Below are 17,201 nucleotides of genomic sequence, written 5' to 3'. Positions count from 1 at the left end.
AAGAGGATAACATTTCAACACAGTTTTCAGAGTAACTGGGTTTGAAACTCTTGTAATAGTTTATAGGATTTGTTTGTCTAGCTGTTTGTTTTATGCAAGGGAAATTTCCCTTTTGTCGTATCCGTAGTAGCTAGCAATAAACCTTCTTTTAAAGACATACAAAATAAATTCATTTTTTAAAAAATTTCCTTGAAGTCCAAAAAGGTGAAATATCCTAAACTCAAATTTGCAAATGCTCTCATCCAGAAGTCATATGTCAAAGCTCAATTTTACTTTCCCTGATCACTGTTAAACAACAATGATTTTTACAACAGATGGAAACAACTCAGCACATACCTATTTCTCAGGGGGGCATTTGTCATGAAGATTTTAAACGGATGTTGGAAAAAACAACGAAATCATCAAAATAACATCTACCCCCCAAATTTTATTTTTCTTCTTCTTTTTCTTGTTGATAATGCATATGGCATGAAATATTGTGTTAAAAGTTCGAATGATGAAGTAGTCAATAAAAATAAGCATTTATCTAATGAATGCTATGTGATAGAAGCTATTATAGGCAGATGGAATATAATGGCAAAAATAGAAATTTCTAGTCTCAAGGAATTTACATATCATTAGGAGAAAGCACTTAGTCCTAATATGAGCTTTTTGAGAGCACCTTAATTTTTTGACTATCTTAAGTTTGAATTTATATCATCAGTGCTAAACACAATATTTTGTATTTATTAAATATTTAGTTATAGTTAATTAATGAGAACTTATAAGTAGATACATGATATACACACATTTATACCTACACATACATATATATATACATATATGCTTATATATATATTTAAAATGCAAAGTAATTTCAAAGGAGTTTGTGTAAGTACTTCCGGGGATCAGAAAATGCCTTATGCAGGACATAGCCATTGAGCTAAGCTTTGAAGGAAAATAGATAATCAAGGAGACTTCATTGGATGTGAATCCAGACTTTCTAGAAGGTATATGCAGAGTCATAGAGTTGGAATACAGAATATCACTTATGAGGCAAAACCAATAGATCAGGTTAACAGGCTAAAGAATATGTGAAGGAAAGTTATGTGTCTCAAGTGTGGAAGAGTAATTGATGATTTTTTTTTGTTTGTTTTTTGTTTTTTTTTTATGGTTTCAGTCATGTTTGACTCTTCATGGCTCCATTCTGAGGTTTTCTTAGCAAAGATACTGGAATGGTTTGCCATTTCCTTCTCCAGTTCATTTTATAGACAAGGAAACAGAAGCAAAGAGGGTTAAGTAACTTGCCCAGGGTCACACAACTAATAAGTGTCTGAGGCTGGGTTTGAGCTCATAAAGATGAATCTGCCTGATTCCAATCTCAGTGCTTTTTCTGCTGTGCCACCTAGCTTCCCTGAAAGGGTAGGAGGACTGTATTGGGTAATTCAAACAACAATCACTTCATTCTTCAGTTTGAGACTCTCTAGTGGAACTCCTCAGTTTTAAGACAAAAGAATATTTTTTGGGTGGGAATTATTTCATAAGTATAGGAAGTCTCAGATGGAAATTCCCTCCACTGATGTATTATAACCTGATATATGTAATTTATAGTCTTAGAAAATTATCAGAGACATTAAGAAGCTGAGACTTGTCCATAGGTAGTATTTGTCAGAGACAGGACTTGAATCCATGTCTTTCTTGATTCAAAGATTAGTCTTCTATCCACTAAAAGTTTTCCTATTAATATTATAGGTCCTTTTATGGAAACATATAATAACAGTTCCATAATAATTTATTTTAATTCATGACATTTAAGAGACTTTCCAATTTCTGTGATCACTTAGACTTATTTTATCATTCATTTAAAGTATATTCAATACATTATTAACCTTTGCTGTAGAAATAATAGCAAACTTTTATATTTTTTAAGTTTTTGAAGTAATTTGCATATTATCACATTTGAATATCACAATATCTTTAGGAGGAATGCTATTGTTTTTTTCAATTTAATGATGAAGAAAATGAGACTGAATTAAGGAAACAAAGAGCCATGTAGCTAGTAAATGTCTGAGACAGTATTTGAACTCAGGCCTTCCTGACTCCAATGTCCTCCTGTATAGGCACTGTGGCACTTATTTTTTTTATAATTAAGGAATTACTAATTTTGTATATTTAAGGAGTTCTAAATAACTCAGATATAGGAGCTTTTATATTAAAGTATCTTTTTGTTAATTTGATATTTTTAAGAGAAATCAAAGGAACTAGATAACTTTACTGTTAATGTATTCTAGTCTCATCTTAAAACAAAAATAATAATGATAATAGTGATAACAATGATGATGATTAATAAATATAATTAATATTAAGAAGAAAAAAACTAATTTTGTTACAATAACATTTTTAAAGATATTATTTTATTTTTGCAATTGTTTCTTTGGTTAGAAATTTTGCACCATATAAAATAAAATTATGCGAAATCTTAACAACTAGTAGTATAAAATTTGAAGAGATATATGCATTTTATAAATAAATTCTATGATTTGAAATATACAATTTTGATATTTCTATCTTTCACTTTCTTAGCAGTGGACCTAATATAAGAAGAGTAAAATGTTCAGTAGAGTCTTCTAGGTGGTACAGTGGATATACCACTGGGTCTGGAGTCAGTAAGACCTGAGTTTTAATTCAGTCTCCAACAGTTACCTATCTCCCCAAGTTGTTGCAAAGATCAAAAGAAATGAAATTTGTAAAATGTTTAGTATAATATGTGGTATACAGTAGGCATTTAATAAATTCTTCCTCCCTCCCAGTCTTCCCCCACCTTTTGAAGGAAGAAAAAAGTCTCAAATGTCAGCTTCTCTGTAGCCTAGATTTAGGTCATCATTCACTCAACATACATTTGTTGAGCTTCCATTGCCCCCAAGATAATTCACTAAGCACAGTAAGAAGTACAAAAATATCAAAGACTAACTTCAAGGAACTTGTTATCTATAAAAAGAAGGTCTGGATGTGTTTAATTCCATGACAGCTGATGAATCCAGAGCCATTTTTCTCTACTTAGGAATAATTATTTTTAAGTATGATTAAATGCCCATTTAGCTATTCCCTCAAAATAGGCATTTTGGCAAAAGCAAACATTGGCCAGTTCTCCTGCAGGGTAAGAGTAAGCCCTCATCCTTTGGGGAGTAACTAGGAAGGCTATTTATCCTCTCTGCCTGAAGGGATGCTTTGTAATACTCTCCAGAATTCAAAAGAAGAGAGATAGGCTTACTATGTTCAACAAGATTTTAGTATACTAGGGAGGCTTACAAAGATACCCTTAAAATGACTTCTGAAGAAAAATAAAAGCAAACTAGTCATTGTAAATTTCCTTTCATGAAATCATATAATGTTACAATGGGAAGGGATATCAGTGGTTATCCAATCCTACCATGTTTGACCAAGAATCCCCTCAATGGTACATATCTTATAAGTGGTTGCCTGAAGACCTCCAGTGAAGGGGACCATACTGCATCTTGAGGGAGTCCAAGCCACTTTCTAAGAGCCTTGTTTATTAGAAAATTGCTCCATATATCAAACATTCAATGTATATCTGCAATCTCTACCCATTGCTGCAGTATTTTCTCTTTTGAGACAAATAGGACAAAGCCTTAAATCTTTCTCTACTGAATTCCCACCATAATGCCTCATTAAATTATTGAACTAATCCTGGAGTTTGAAAGACTCACCCAAAAGAATATACATTCCAGGAGACTTACAATTCTATCCATGGGCAATATGCCTGTTTTCTGAAGATCAGAACATGTGAACAACTATGTCTGTGTGTGTATGAACACACATATACACAGTACATATGTACACATGTATATGTATATATTTGTGGGTATGTAGATGCATATGAATATACATATAGCATGTGCCCATATATGTGCATATATAATATGTAACACATATTTTTATATATGTATTACTCACATGTATGTATGTATTTATGTATGTGTATTTGGAGAGAGAATGTTCCAAATAAATATTTGGAACATAAGCTTTTAAAGCTTATGTACATGCATAAGTGTGTATGTGTACCCTTAAACACATGCTTGCATGATTATTGTATATATTCTTCATCTTGACAATATCTCATTTTAGATTCTCTCTTACAAACATAGCCACGAGGTGGTATGATGGATGGAGTTTTAGGGCTCCATCTATGAGGACTTGCTTGAGTTCAAATCTTAACTTCAGAAACTTAATAGCTGTATGATCAGGTAAATCACTGACCCTTCTTATGCTTCAGTTTCCCCATGTATGAATTGAGTCAGGGAGGTTCAATGGCCTATAAGGTTCCATACTGCTTTAATTCTATGATCCTTTGTATAAGATGAATCTATGAGCCAGTGCCTCAAGGAGCCATTCAACATAATGAACATTTAGTAAGCACTTATTATGTATCAGGCACTAGGCTAAGCACTCGGAATATTAAGCAAAAAGGGAAAATGGTCCCTGTCCTCAAGCAGTGTACATTTTACTGGGGAGTGGAAATGTGCACAGATAAACTGAACAAAATCTGTGCAAAGTAAACGCATTGGGTTGGGGAATACTAAATGGGGATAGAATATAATATTTCATGAGCATGAATATGAAATTTACTAATGAAAATTATGATTACTTTATAACCTTGAGGAAATCAATTTTCATCAGTTGTTTTGACTTTTAAAAAATCATATTATGACTAGTTTTCCTTTGTTGAATCACACTTAAATTTGCCCAAGTGATTGTAGGATGATGACAGTCCTCTCGTCTGTTCTCAGACCCCTCTCAAAGCCTTTCTCAAATTGTCAACAAATGTTTATTAGGCACTTAGTTTGTACCAAGAACCATGCTAAGCATGAGGGTTATCAAAGAAAGGCAAAAAACAAACAAACAAATCCTGTTTTCAATGAGTGCACAGTCTAATGAGAGAGACAACAAGTAAATAACTACATAAAAATGAAATACATAAATGATGAGTTGGAAATACTATATAGGGAAGGTACCATTACTAAGGACAATTAGGAAAGGTCTCTTGTAGGTGATGTTTTGGGTAGGACCTGAAGAAAGTCAAAGGAACCAGGCATTGGAGATAAGAAGCTAGAGATTACAGGTATGGGGAATAACCAGGGAAAAATCTTAATTTGGAATATGAATTGTGTTATAAGAGGAATAACAAAGGGGCCAGGGTCACTGGATCACAGAAATCATGGAGAAAAGATCTAAGAAGACAGGACAGGAAGTAAAGTGTCATGTTTTAAAGGAATTTAAAGGTCAGACAGGGTTTTTATATCAGATACATCAGGGAATAAGAAGTCACTGGATTTTGTAGAACTGGAAAGGGGGAACGTGGAGTAAAGGGAGCTGGAGTAAAGGGAGATTTGAGACAGGGAGATGAGACAGAGAGCTACTGCTATAGCCCAGGCACGAGTTCAGGAAGGGCTATACTAAAGTTTTGGAAGTGCCAGAAGAGAGAAGGGGGCACCTATGAGAGATGTTCTGAATATGGAATCAGCACAATTTGGCAACTGATTATGTATGGGAGAGGAATGGGAGAGGTAGGAGTTCAGGATAACACCTAGTTTTCAAGTCTGATGACAGTGAAAATAGGGTGCCCTAAATGGTGATAGGAAAGTTAAGAAGAGGAAAATGTTCGGGAGAAAAGATCATGATGTCAGTTTTTAGACGAATAAGCTTGAGAAACAAGGGACACTCAATCTGAGATGTCCAATCAACAGTTGAAGATGGAAGACTTATGGTTAGAAGAGAAGTTAGGACTTGCTGATATCATTATAATCTTGAGCTTGAGAGCCACATAATAATGACATTTAGGGGTGATTTCAAAGATATTCTAAGTTCTTGGGCAAGGTCTGTCTCTTTTCACTTTTTGTATCCTCAATACAATACAGTTACTGACACATAGTAGGAGCTTAATAAATGTTCATTAATTGAAATTCAGGAAAAGATGGAAGAATATTAGTAAGCACAAAGATGACAGATCCTTCTAAGTACAGAGGAGATGCATTCTTTGTCACTGAAATAACTAAAGTATGGACTGTCTTTTTTCTTGTTGTTTGTTTGTTTGTTTCTTTACTCAGTAACAGAGTTGAAGTGCTGAGAGCAGGATATCATGGGAAACAAGAGTTATTGTTCAGGTCTCTTAAGTGCTCCTTCTTTTTTCGGCCATGATTCAAGTCTAACAGCATCAGCAGGTCTTCTGTTTTAATGAAATTTAAGAGCCACTCAGCAGCTCTTGGAGAAGAATAGGGCTAAAAACCTAAAGCAGCTGACACCAGTCAGCAATGATGGATGAGAGAAACTCTAGTTTGATCAAAGGTGGCTTTTTAAGCCCCTCCCAACAGCTTATTGTGTTATTAGGAGATTTTATTACTTGCCAACTCCATCGAACAGGAAGTAAGATTTATTTAAATGGGTACATCTTTTCCTTATGGGTTATTTTTTGACAAGATGTTCTGATTTTTTAAAATTTAGTTTTATGTATTTATTGAGAACTTAATCTCTCAATACTGTCTTTATTTCTCTGATATATAGTGTTCTTGGATTTGGACATTGCACTCAATCCAGTTCAGTTTATTTTCATACCTTAAAATTTAACATAACAAAAGAAAATAAAGAAAAAAAGTCTGATGTCCTTAAAAATGATACTAAAACTTTCCCCATGTTTTCTTTTTTTTTGTTAGCATTGATGCAAAAGAACTTCACTCCATAAAACCTGTGAAGCTGGATTTACTTGGAAAATAACTTGTCACAAATATTTTCTAGCATCCCCATTTTTTCCTCAGTTTCCCTTTTCATCATTTTTTGCTTTAGTGTTTCATTTTCCCCAATTACATGTAAAAATAATTTTTAACATTCATTTCTAAAACTTTGAGTTTCAAATTATCTCCCTCCATCCTCACACCCTGCCAATTAAGAAGGCAAGCAGTTTGATAAAGGGTATACATGTGTAAGCATGCAAAACATATTTCTATATTAGTCATGTTCTGAAAGAAAAGAAACAAAAACAAACTCAAGAAAAATAAAGAAAATTTAAAAAAATACTTCGATCTGCATTCAAACACCATCAGTTCTTTGCTTAGGAATGGATAGCATTTTTCATCATAAGTCCTTCAGAGTTGTCTTGAATTATTGTGCTGCTGAGAATAGTGAAGTCATTTACAGTTAATCATCTTACAGTAATACTGTTAGTCTGTGCACAGTACATGTCACTTTGCATGAGCATCTGTAAGTCTTTCCCAGTTTTGTTTTGTCTTGTTTTGTTTTCTCTCTGAGAGCATCCTGCTCATCATTTCTTATAGCCAGTAATATTCCATCACAATCACATACCACAATTTGTTCAACCATTCTCCATTTGATGGGCATCCCCTCAATTTCCAATTTTTTGCCACTGGGAAAGAACTGCTATAAATATTTTTGCACATATAGATCCTTTTCTTTTTTTAAATATCATTTGGCATACATACTTAGTTGTGGTATTGCTAGTTCAAAAAATATTCATGGTTTTATAGCCCTTTGTGCATAGTTCCAAATTGCTTTACAGAATGCCTGAATCAGGTTACAACTCCACCAACTACAAGTGCATTAAGGTCTCATTTTCCCCACATGCCTTCCAGCATTTGTCATTTTCCCTTTTTATCCTATTAGTTGATGTAATAGGTATGAGGCAGTACCTCAGAAGTGCTTTAATTTGCATTTCTCCAATCAGTGATTTAGAGCATTTTTTTCATTGATTATAAATAGCTTTGATTGCTTCATCTGAAAACTGTTCATATCCTTTGATTATTTATCAATTGGGAATGGTTCTTATTTTATAAATTTAACCCAGTTCTCTATATATTTGAGAAATGTAGTCATGAGAGAAACTAGCTTCAATTTTTTTTCACAATTATGATTGCTAGCTGTATTTTCCTCTATTCTGTTTGCCCTTCTATTCTATTCTATTCTTTCCCTCTCTCTCCTTAAACCTAGTACATGCTCAAAAGTGCTTTGCTTCTGACTACTGCCTCCCACTATCTTCCCTCCCTTCTATCACCATTCCCTTCTTTTTTCTCCTTCTCCTCTTATTTTCCTGTAGGATAAGATAGATTTCTACACCCAACTGAGTGTATTTGTTACTCCTTCTTTGAGGGAATTCTGATGAGAATGATGTTCCTCTTACCTTCCCCAAATTCCCCTCCCTTATGAAAACTTTTTCTTGCCTCTTTTGTATGAAATAATTAGCTCCATCCTACATTTCCCTTTCTCCCCATATATTCCTTTCTCATGCCTTAATTGTATTTTTAAAAATCTTATCCCTTCATATTCAACTTATACCTGTGACCACTGTGTACACACACACACACACACACACACACACACACAGACACATATGTATATACATATATTTTACCCTCTCATTCTACAGTATCAGGAATGTTTTCCTTGATAATATCTTGAAAGAGGCTGTCATGATTCTGTCTTTTTTTATCATGGCATTTAGGTGGTCCAATCATTCTTAAATAATGTCTCCTGTATTTATTTTCCAGGTCAGTTGTTTGTCCAGTTAGTAATTTTACTTTTTCTTCTATTTTTCATTCCTTTGAATTTATTTGACTGATTCATGATGTTTCGTAGAGTCGTTGGCTTGCACCTGCTCTATTCTAATTTTTAAGGAATTATTTTCTTCAGTTAGATTTTTTACCTCTTTTTCCATTTGGTCAATTTAACTTTTGAATTTCCCCCACACCTCCATTTTTCCAATGATATTTGTTAAGGAATTGTTTTCTTCAGTCAATTTTTGTCCTTCATTTTCCAAGCTTTTGACTCCTTGCCTTTATCTTCAATCTCTCTTATTTAATTTTTAAAATCCTTTTTGAGCTCTTTGAGGAAGACTTTTTTGGGTTGAGACCAAATCGTATTCCCCTTTGAGCCTTCATATGTAGGCATTTTGACATAATTTTCCTTTTCTGCTTTTGTGTTTTGATCTTCCCTGTCTCTGTAGTAGTTTTCTATAGTCAGCGTTCTTTTATCTATCTATCTATCTATCTATCTATCTATCTATCTATCTATCTATCTATCTATCTATCTACCTATCTATCTATATCTATCCATCTAGCATCTATCTATCTATCTATCTATCTATCTATCTATCTATCTATCTATCTATCTATCTATCATCTATCTATCTTTCTGTCTGTCTATCTATTTATCTATCTACCTATCTATCTGCCTATCATTTTTTAGTTCTGCTCCTGGAGAGCAGGGAACACTGTCCCAAGCTTCTTGTTCTGGGGGCCAGAACTGCTGGTGACTTGCCCATTGTTCAGGGGTGGCTCAGCTTAGTTGCTCCTGTTGTGCTCTGGGTTCCAGGGCTGGCAGTTCTTCTTCTGCATTGGGTGAGAGGCCTCACAGCTGTCCTGCTGTGCTATTAGCCTGCTAATTCAGGATGGAGGGGACTGATCTATGCTATGACTAAGAGCTTCCAATTGGCTTGCCCAGACAAAGCATGCACTGGGCTGTGCCTCCCCCTTTATTCAAGTGAGATAGACCTTTCCTAAAAACCTCCTAATTTACCTTAAGTTGGATTTCTTTTCACTCCATCTCTTTGTAGGTTCTGTCACTCCAGAATCTTTTAAAGGCTTAATTTAATGTTTCCAAGGGAAAACAGGGAGAGCTCAGGTAATCTCTTGATTTTTCTCTGCCATCTAGGTTCCACCTCAGAAATCCTGTTTTTTTTTTTTTTACCTGTTGGAATTTTTTCCCTTCATTCTGTTCCTAACCCTAATAATTTAACTCAGCATGAGCTTTATTGCATTGCTGAACTTTTTCCCTTGAAAAACAAGGAAAATTACCATGTAATAAGAGTGGTAATTCCACAGATCATCTATCTCTCTCCACCACCACTATCATCATTATTAACATCATCATCATCATCATCATCATCATCATCATCATCATCATCATCATCATCATCACCACCTCCACCACCACCACCCCACACGTACACAGAAACTGGAAATCCTATCTTTCAAGTCACTGTTAAACTGAAGGAGTGTTTGGAAGAAAGAAATGACATTTTCATGTAGAGTTACACTACTGCTTTTCCTATAGTGCACCAACTGCAAAACCATGAAAGCTCTTAAGGATTCTTATTAAGATAAGTGCCCTACCTAGAGAAGGATTTGATTTTTTTATTTAATTCTACTATGTCTTTTGAATGGCATATGGCATATTTTTAACTTCCCATTTAGCTTTATTGTGATGCTCTTTTTACAATTACTTGTGAACCTGTTCTGAAAGCAGCTTTGAAACAGTAATACTGCAGGATCTGCAATTGTACATGTAATACCATTGAGAAAGAATCCAAAGCTCTCTCCAAAATAAATAATCTTACCTCCAATAGTTGCACTTTTCCAAAAAATGAAATAAGATAGCACATCTTTACCCCCTGTAGGTTTTCATATATTATTTCCAAGGTTATGTAAAATTAAAAATAAAACTATTTAAATTGTATTACAAAGTAGCAGTCATTGAAACAACCTGGAATTGACTAAGAAGTAGAGTGGTTGATCAATGGAATAGATTATACAGTAGCAAATAACTCTAGTGATCTAGTATTGGATAAAAATCAAAGATCCAAGTTTTTGGAGCAAGAACTAATCATTTGACAAAAATTGCTAGAAAAAAACTGGAAAACTGTTTAGAATAAACTGGACATAGACCAATATCTCACACTATATATCAAAATAAGGTAAAAATAGGTAAGTGATGTAGATATAAAGGATTATATCATAGGTAAATTGCAGGAGTATGGAAACATCTACCTGTCATAACCATGAATAACCAAACAAGAGATAAAGAGAATCACGGTAATAAAATGGATGATTTTCATTACATAAACCTGAAATTTTGTAGAAACAAAAACAATGCAACAAAAATAGAGGGAAAGCAAGAAACTGGGAAAAATAATGACAAGTTTTGCTGATTAAGCTCTCATTTTTCAAAGATATAGGGAACAGAGCCAAATTTATATATAAAAAGAGAATCATTCCATAACTGATAAATTGTCAAGAGATATACCAGGCAGTTTTCTTAGAAGAAGTCAAAGCTATCAATAATCATGTGAAAAATGTTATAAATCACTATTGATTAGCAAAATAGAAATTAAAACAACTCTGGCATACTACCTCCCACTTATCAGATTACCTAACATGACAGAAAAGGAAAATGATAAATATTTAAATGGAGATAGAAAAATAGAGATATTTGTGCACTGTTTGTGGAGTTGTGTACTAGTCTAACCATTGAGGAGAATAATTTGGAACTACCCCCAAAGAGCTATTAAATTGCATACCTTTTGACCCAGCAATACAATTCTTAGTTTTGTATTCCAAAGACATTAAAACATATTTATAAAATTTTTTATAGCAACTCTTTTTTTGCAGTGGCAAATAATTGGAAATTGACGGGTTTCTCATCGATTGGGGAGTGGTTGAATAAACTGTGGTACATAACTTTGATGGAAAAGAATACAATTACACTATAAGAAAGAATGAGAGGAATGGTTACAGAAAAAAAAAATGGGACAGCTTCTATGAACTGATAAATAGTGAGCAGAGCCAGGAGAATATAGTACCCAGTAGCAGCAATATTGTAAGCATGATCAACTGTGAAAAAAATTAGCTACCCTGATCAAAACAATGACACTACACAATTATGAAGGACCCATGATGAAAAAAATGCTATTTTCTGCTAGAGAGAACTGATGAACTCTGAGTGCAAATTGAAGTATATTTTTCCTATGTTTTTTTAAAGCTTCTTCTTTTAATTTATTTATTTGCTTGTTTTTTTTTTTGCAACATGACTAACAGAAATATGTTTTACATGAAAAAAGTAAAAAAAAAATATGAGCCATCATTCAACACAAAATTAAATTCTGCCACAATACTATTTCTACTTAACTAGCTCAGTGGACAATGTTGGAATAAGACTCAGAAAAAACTATCTTATTTATTTACTTGGCTGCATGATCTTAGTCAAGTCACTTCACCTCTTTCATTACTAATTTTTTCATCTGTGAAACAGATACCAAATACTTTCCAGGGTTGTTGTCAGGCAGCTATTCAAATTTAAGGCATGTTCCCTGGAATCAAAGTTTAGATTCCCTGGAGATCAAAGGAAACTTACAGGTCATTGAGTTCAAACCCCTCAATTTATAAAGGTGGAAAGAGAGGCCAAGAATGATAACATAATTTTCCCATGGTCATACAGCTAGTATATATCTGTCATAATGTTCCAATGCAGTTCTTCTTGATTCAAAGTAAAAAGCTCTATACCATCCTGTTTGTCATGCTTAGAGAAGATTCAGGGGGCATATGACAGTAATATTTACATACTGAAGTGATATCATGTGAAAGAGATTTGAGATTTCTTATGCTTGGCCTCAGAGGACAAACCATGGAATATTACAATAAGAACCAGTATCAGTTTGTTATAAAGGAAAATTTTCTAAGAATTAGAATTTTCACCATATATCTCCAAGTTGAAGAGAAAATGGTCATCTCCTCCATGGATAGCCTTACATTTCTAGACCTATGAAGAGATGGCAGATATAACTGTGATATATGATGAAGTACCTACAATCAGGTAATCATCTTCTTTGATACTTGTAACCTTTGCTTATAAGAAGACCTTAAAACTGCTTCTGAACCATGATTATTCTGTTCCTTTTTCCTCTACAACTGCATAATTGGTGCTTCTGACTGGCATCAGTTCAACTCATGGTTGAATTGATACATAAACCAAATTAGCCTAACAATGTCTTAGATATTATTTTAGGTTTTAAATTAAACTCTATAATTATGTAGTCAGAGTTCCTGTTCTACTCACTGACATTCCCATCAAATTAAAAGTATTCATCCTTCCCCGTTTGGGCTTTACCAGATTCTGCTATTTCATAATTTTTTTTCTTCAACTTCAATAAACATTTATTAGGTACCTAATATGTGCAAAATATTATGTGTTTGTACTGGAAATGCAAAAACAAAAGCAAAATAGTCTTTGTCCTTGTGGAGCTCACATATTTCTATTCCTGCTAGGCCTGTTATTTATTCATTCATGTTTTCTGAGTCCCACATTAATTTACCTTCTCTGTCAGAGAAATTATGCCACAAATATGAAAGAAATATTCATTCTTACTGAACACTCAATTTTCTTTGGAGTATGTACATGCACGACCCATGCTTCAGACATGCCTTTGGTTGTACCCCAGAGCCCTCCGCTCCCCTCCTCTCCTTTTCTCTTCCCTCCCCTTCTTTTGTCCCTTCTCCTCCCTTCCTCTTCTCATTGCTACTCTTTTCCAGAATTGGCTCCACCAGCTGATGAATTTTTGCTCACAGTATCTCAGGAAATAGCAAATGAAGCATGGCATTGCTGTAATCTTCACCACTGGCAGAATAACCTTTAGCAAGGAAATAATATATCCTTGAAGTAATAATGGAAATGCAGAGGAGAGAGTGTAAAGATCATTGACTCTGCAATCTAAGGACCTGGGTTCAAATTCTACCTCTGACAGTTACTACTTGTGAGACCATAAGTAATTCACTTAACTTCAATGAGTGTTGGTTTCTCCATCAGAAAAATGAGGGAATTGAGATTGGACTCTATGATTTTTGATGGCTCTTCTTGGTTTACATCTAAAAATCTATCTTCTTGTAATAATAATAAAGGGCATTTGAAAAGAGAGAGGTTAAGTTCAGGTTAATCTCTGGGCTATAAAATGTCTATTTCAACATACCTACCTCTTACTCTCCTCTGCTCTAATGTTTCTCTGCCATTTCTTGGATCAGTGTAAAAGATATTAGTATATAATAGCTCTATATTGATTGGCATTGGATCTCTGAAAGTGATACCAAATGAAAGGAGAAAAAAGAAAGGGAAGGATAGAAGTGATGCAGGAATGACAATGAAAATAAAACCACAAATTTACTCAAGACATACATGAGAATGGGTGGCTATGGGATAAAGAGGTAAATTTCTAATAGTTCCCTGCACTGGGAAAGAATTATAATGAAAAAGGAAATGTGATACTCTTCTTGTTGTATTCATCATCAACCAGTGTCAGTTATAGTCTGCCCTGTCCTACCTTTGTTGAGGGAAATTGAACCTGATAACTTATTCACTTTCTTACATCCTTAGCCTTTCTAGAAGCAGCAGCTGTGGTTCTTAATCAACAGACCTTTGTGTTTCTTATGAGATGAGCTTTCTACCTTATTTTTCTAATACACAATCTATCTCCACTTCTGCATGTTTTCTACTAATTGCCCGGGAACATGAAACTCCCCAACAATGCCTGTTTGTTTCTTCTCTTTGTCTTCCATAACTTTCCAAAATTTGTCTTCTTCTTCTTCTTCTAAGTTTCATCTATAACAATAGATTTAGAGATGGATGGGAACTTGCAGGTCATGCTATTCCAACTTTCAATTTTTATTGATAAAGAAACTGAATCCCAAAGAAATTAAGTGAATTGTTCAATGTTACTCAGATAATGAGTGGCAGAGCCTGGATTTCAATTCATTTTCTTTGTTTCCAACTTCAGAACCAGTATTATTATTTCCATTATAGATTGTTTCTTCTTTTTTTTTTTTTAATTTGCTTTTTTTCTGCACTCACCCATTTGTCTCCCTTTGGCCTTCTTTTGGCAACAAGGATACAGTCCCTCCTCCCAAAATCGTTAAGTTCTTTGCATGTATTTTGGTATTCAAATTAAAAGAAAAACAAAAACAAAATGGCCACTCATGCACTCGAGAAACTTACATTCTATTGGGAGAAACATGAACAGATGAAAATATACATGTGTATATATTAAAATATATACATACATACATAAATACATGCATACTTATATTGTGTATATAAACTTGCAAATGAATGGTTCCTGTCCTCAAGAAGCTTACATTTGAAAAGGGGAAGACAATATGCAAAGGGGAGCTGGTAGGGCAGTGAGCTACAAGCTTAGAACAGGTTCACTTCTACTCTATATTCATACATTCCCTAGAAACTTCACATTTAGGTTCAGACATGGTACTGAAAAGGTCCAGAGAACTGCCAAGTCAGGAGTGCAAGACTGTCCAGAAGTAAGGAGAAGCAATGCCTCTAACAGAAGCCCTGCCAATGCTGCTACATAATAATTGTTGATTAAACTCTGATTTTCTTCTTAACTTTCTATATTTTCTTTGATACATTTAAAAAGATGATTCTGAAAAGGGATTAGTAGGCTTCACTGGATTGTCAAAAGGTGCCATCACTCTCCCCAAATCTTCTGCTTTGAAGTCCATGTACTCTACTCTCCCTGTTGGGGGTGGAAGCTCAATTCCATGTGGACAGTCTCGGGCGGGTAAAGGTGGGAACTTCTAAATCTTAGAGTTCTCATGAGGCCCCCCAGAAAACAGCAGGGAATCGAGGAGTGAGACCGAGCAATCTCGTGTATTTCCGCCTCTTCCCATGAGAAACGTGATGGGAGGAGCATCCCCCTCGAGACTGTCCCAGATCTGGGCACACCTATTGTTATCTAACAGGCACGGTATTCAGGTGCAAACTATGCGGCTGGAGAGCTTAATTAGGATCAGGAAAGCCTGAAGGCTCTCTTAGCTCGGGAGGGGTCGTTACAGGACAGAAGGCTCCGTTTTTCCTCTCTTCGCTCTCCCCTCCCCCTCTCTCCCCACTTACACTTCTACTTCCTATCTCTTATTAGAAGATTTTTGCCTCCTTGGGTGATTCCTCGCTCCCTCCTAAGGAAGAATTCCCCCTGCACTTGTAACCAGGACCCTGAATAAAAGCTTAACCCTTGTTCGACTCAGGAAAGTATCTTCTCTCATACGTTTATCCGGTTTGGCCAGCCGAAGACCTGCAATAGAGGTAAGGTAAGACTCGGGTAGCCCTCAGGCCTCTAGGACTGGCATCTCCCTATTCACAAATATACACATACATGCATACATGCATGCATTCACACATACATATATATAGACATAAACATGCACACACATACACACATATATTTACATATGTGTGTGTGTGTATATGTATGTACACATATATATTGCTATTCTGCTTTTTACTCCCTGTGTGATCTTGGATCTCTGAACTTTATCTTTTCTTCCAAATGAACAGGTTGGATTAGATCCCTTCTCAACTCTCTACCAACCCTAAAAATATACAATATGGAATAACATGGTAACAACTAGTCTTTTTCTGTTAATAAAGTGATAAGGTTTGTCTGCATATAAGAGAAAAAAAGGATTATTTTCCTTGAAGCCTAAGACAGATGGGATCACTTCAAAGATCCACAAACAAAGAAAACCAATAGCAACTGCAAAGAAAAGAAGAAAGTGTATCTGGGGCTTCGCACATTTACAATCTTACAGCTGGAAGGGACTTTCATGTTCTTCAAGTATCATGTTTCAAGAATAATATTATTTTATCATAACTCAATTTTATAAAGGAGTTTTTTTTTCAAAGTCTGCCTCTTATTCTTGATTGTAATTAGGATATTTGGCAGTGACTCACAGTTAGTGAAACTAAGGTAGAGTTGTAAGTATACATTTTCAGTCAGTTGGAATCTTGGATTGTTTGCCAATGCTTACACACACCCCACACCACAAACTGCCTTTAAGATGTTATTTTAGCTTCATATATGTGCTGACAAGAGAACTCATGTTGAAATTGAAGCCAACAGTTTACCCTCCAATGTTTGTTTGTATTTTCCATCTTAACCATGGCCATCATATGCTCTGTATTTTTTTAAGGCAGTTATGATTTTGAGACAGAACACTTTTAATGAGCTTTTTCACAAGAAATTCTGTGGCCCAGTTTTTAGGTGAAAAAATGATCTTCATTTCCATAACTCCTCTCATTTGTATTTTCTTTTTTGACAGCTACCCATAAAACTAGATATCCTGTTTTTAGGGGGCCTCTTCTTGTATGCCAGGTTTTTGCCTGATCAAAAAGGAAGTTCTGATTTCTATATGCAAGTGTGCAGAGACCTTTTTTTTATAGATAGAATTCCAGCCATTAATCTGATATATCATCTGTTACATATTGTAATTGCTCTAAGCAATGATTGCTCATGAGGTAGAATTATCCAATCAAAAGATCAGTTAGTTAAGCAACAGGCACTTATTAATCCACTGCTATGTTCT

The sequence above is a fragment of the Notamacropus eugenii genome, chromosome 6, assembly GCF_028372415.1.
Source record: "Notamacropus eugenii isolate mMacEug1 chromosome 6, mMacEug1.pri_v2, whole genome shotgun sequence".
Lineage (NCBI taxonomy): Eukaryota > Metazoa > Chordata > Mammalia > Diprotodontia > Macropodidae > Notamacropus > Notamacropus eugenii.
The sequence above is the reverse complement of the archived record's forward strand: the minus strand, read 5'-3'. Positions refer to the sequence as shown.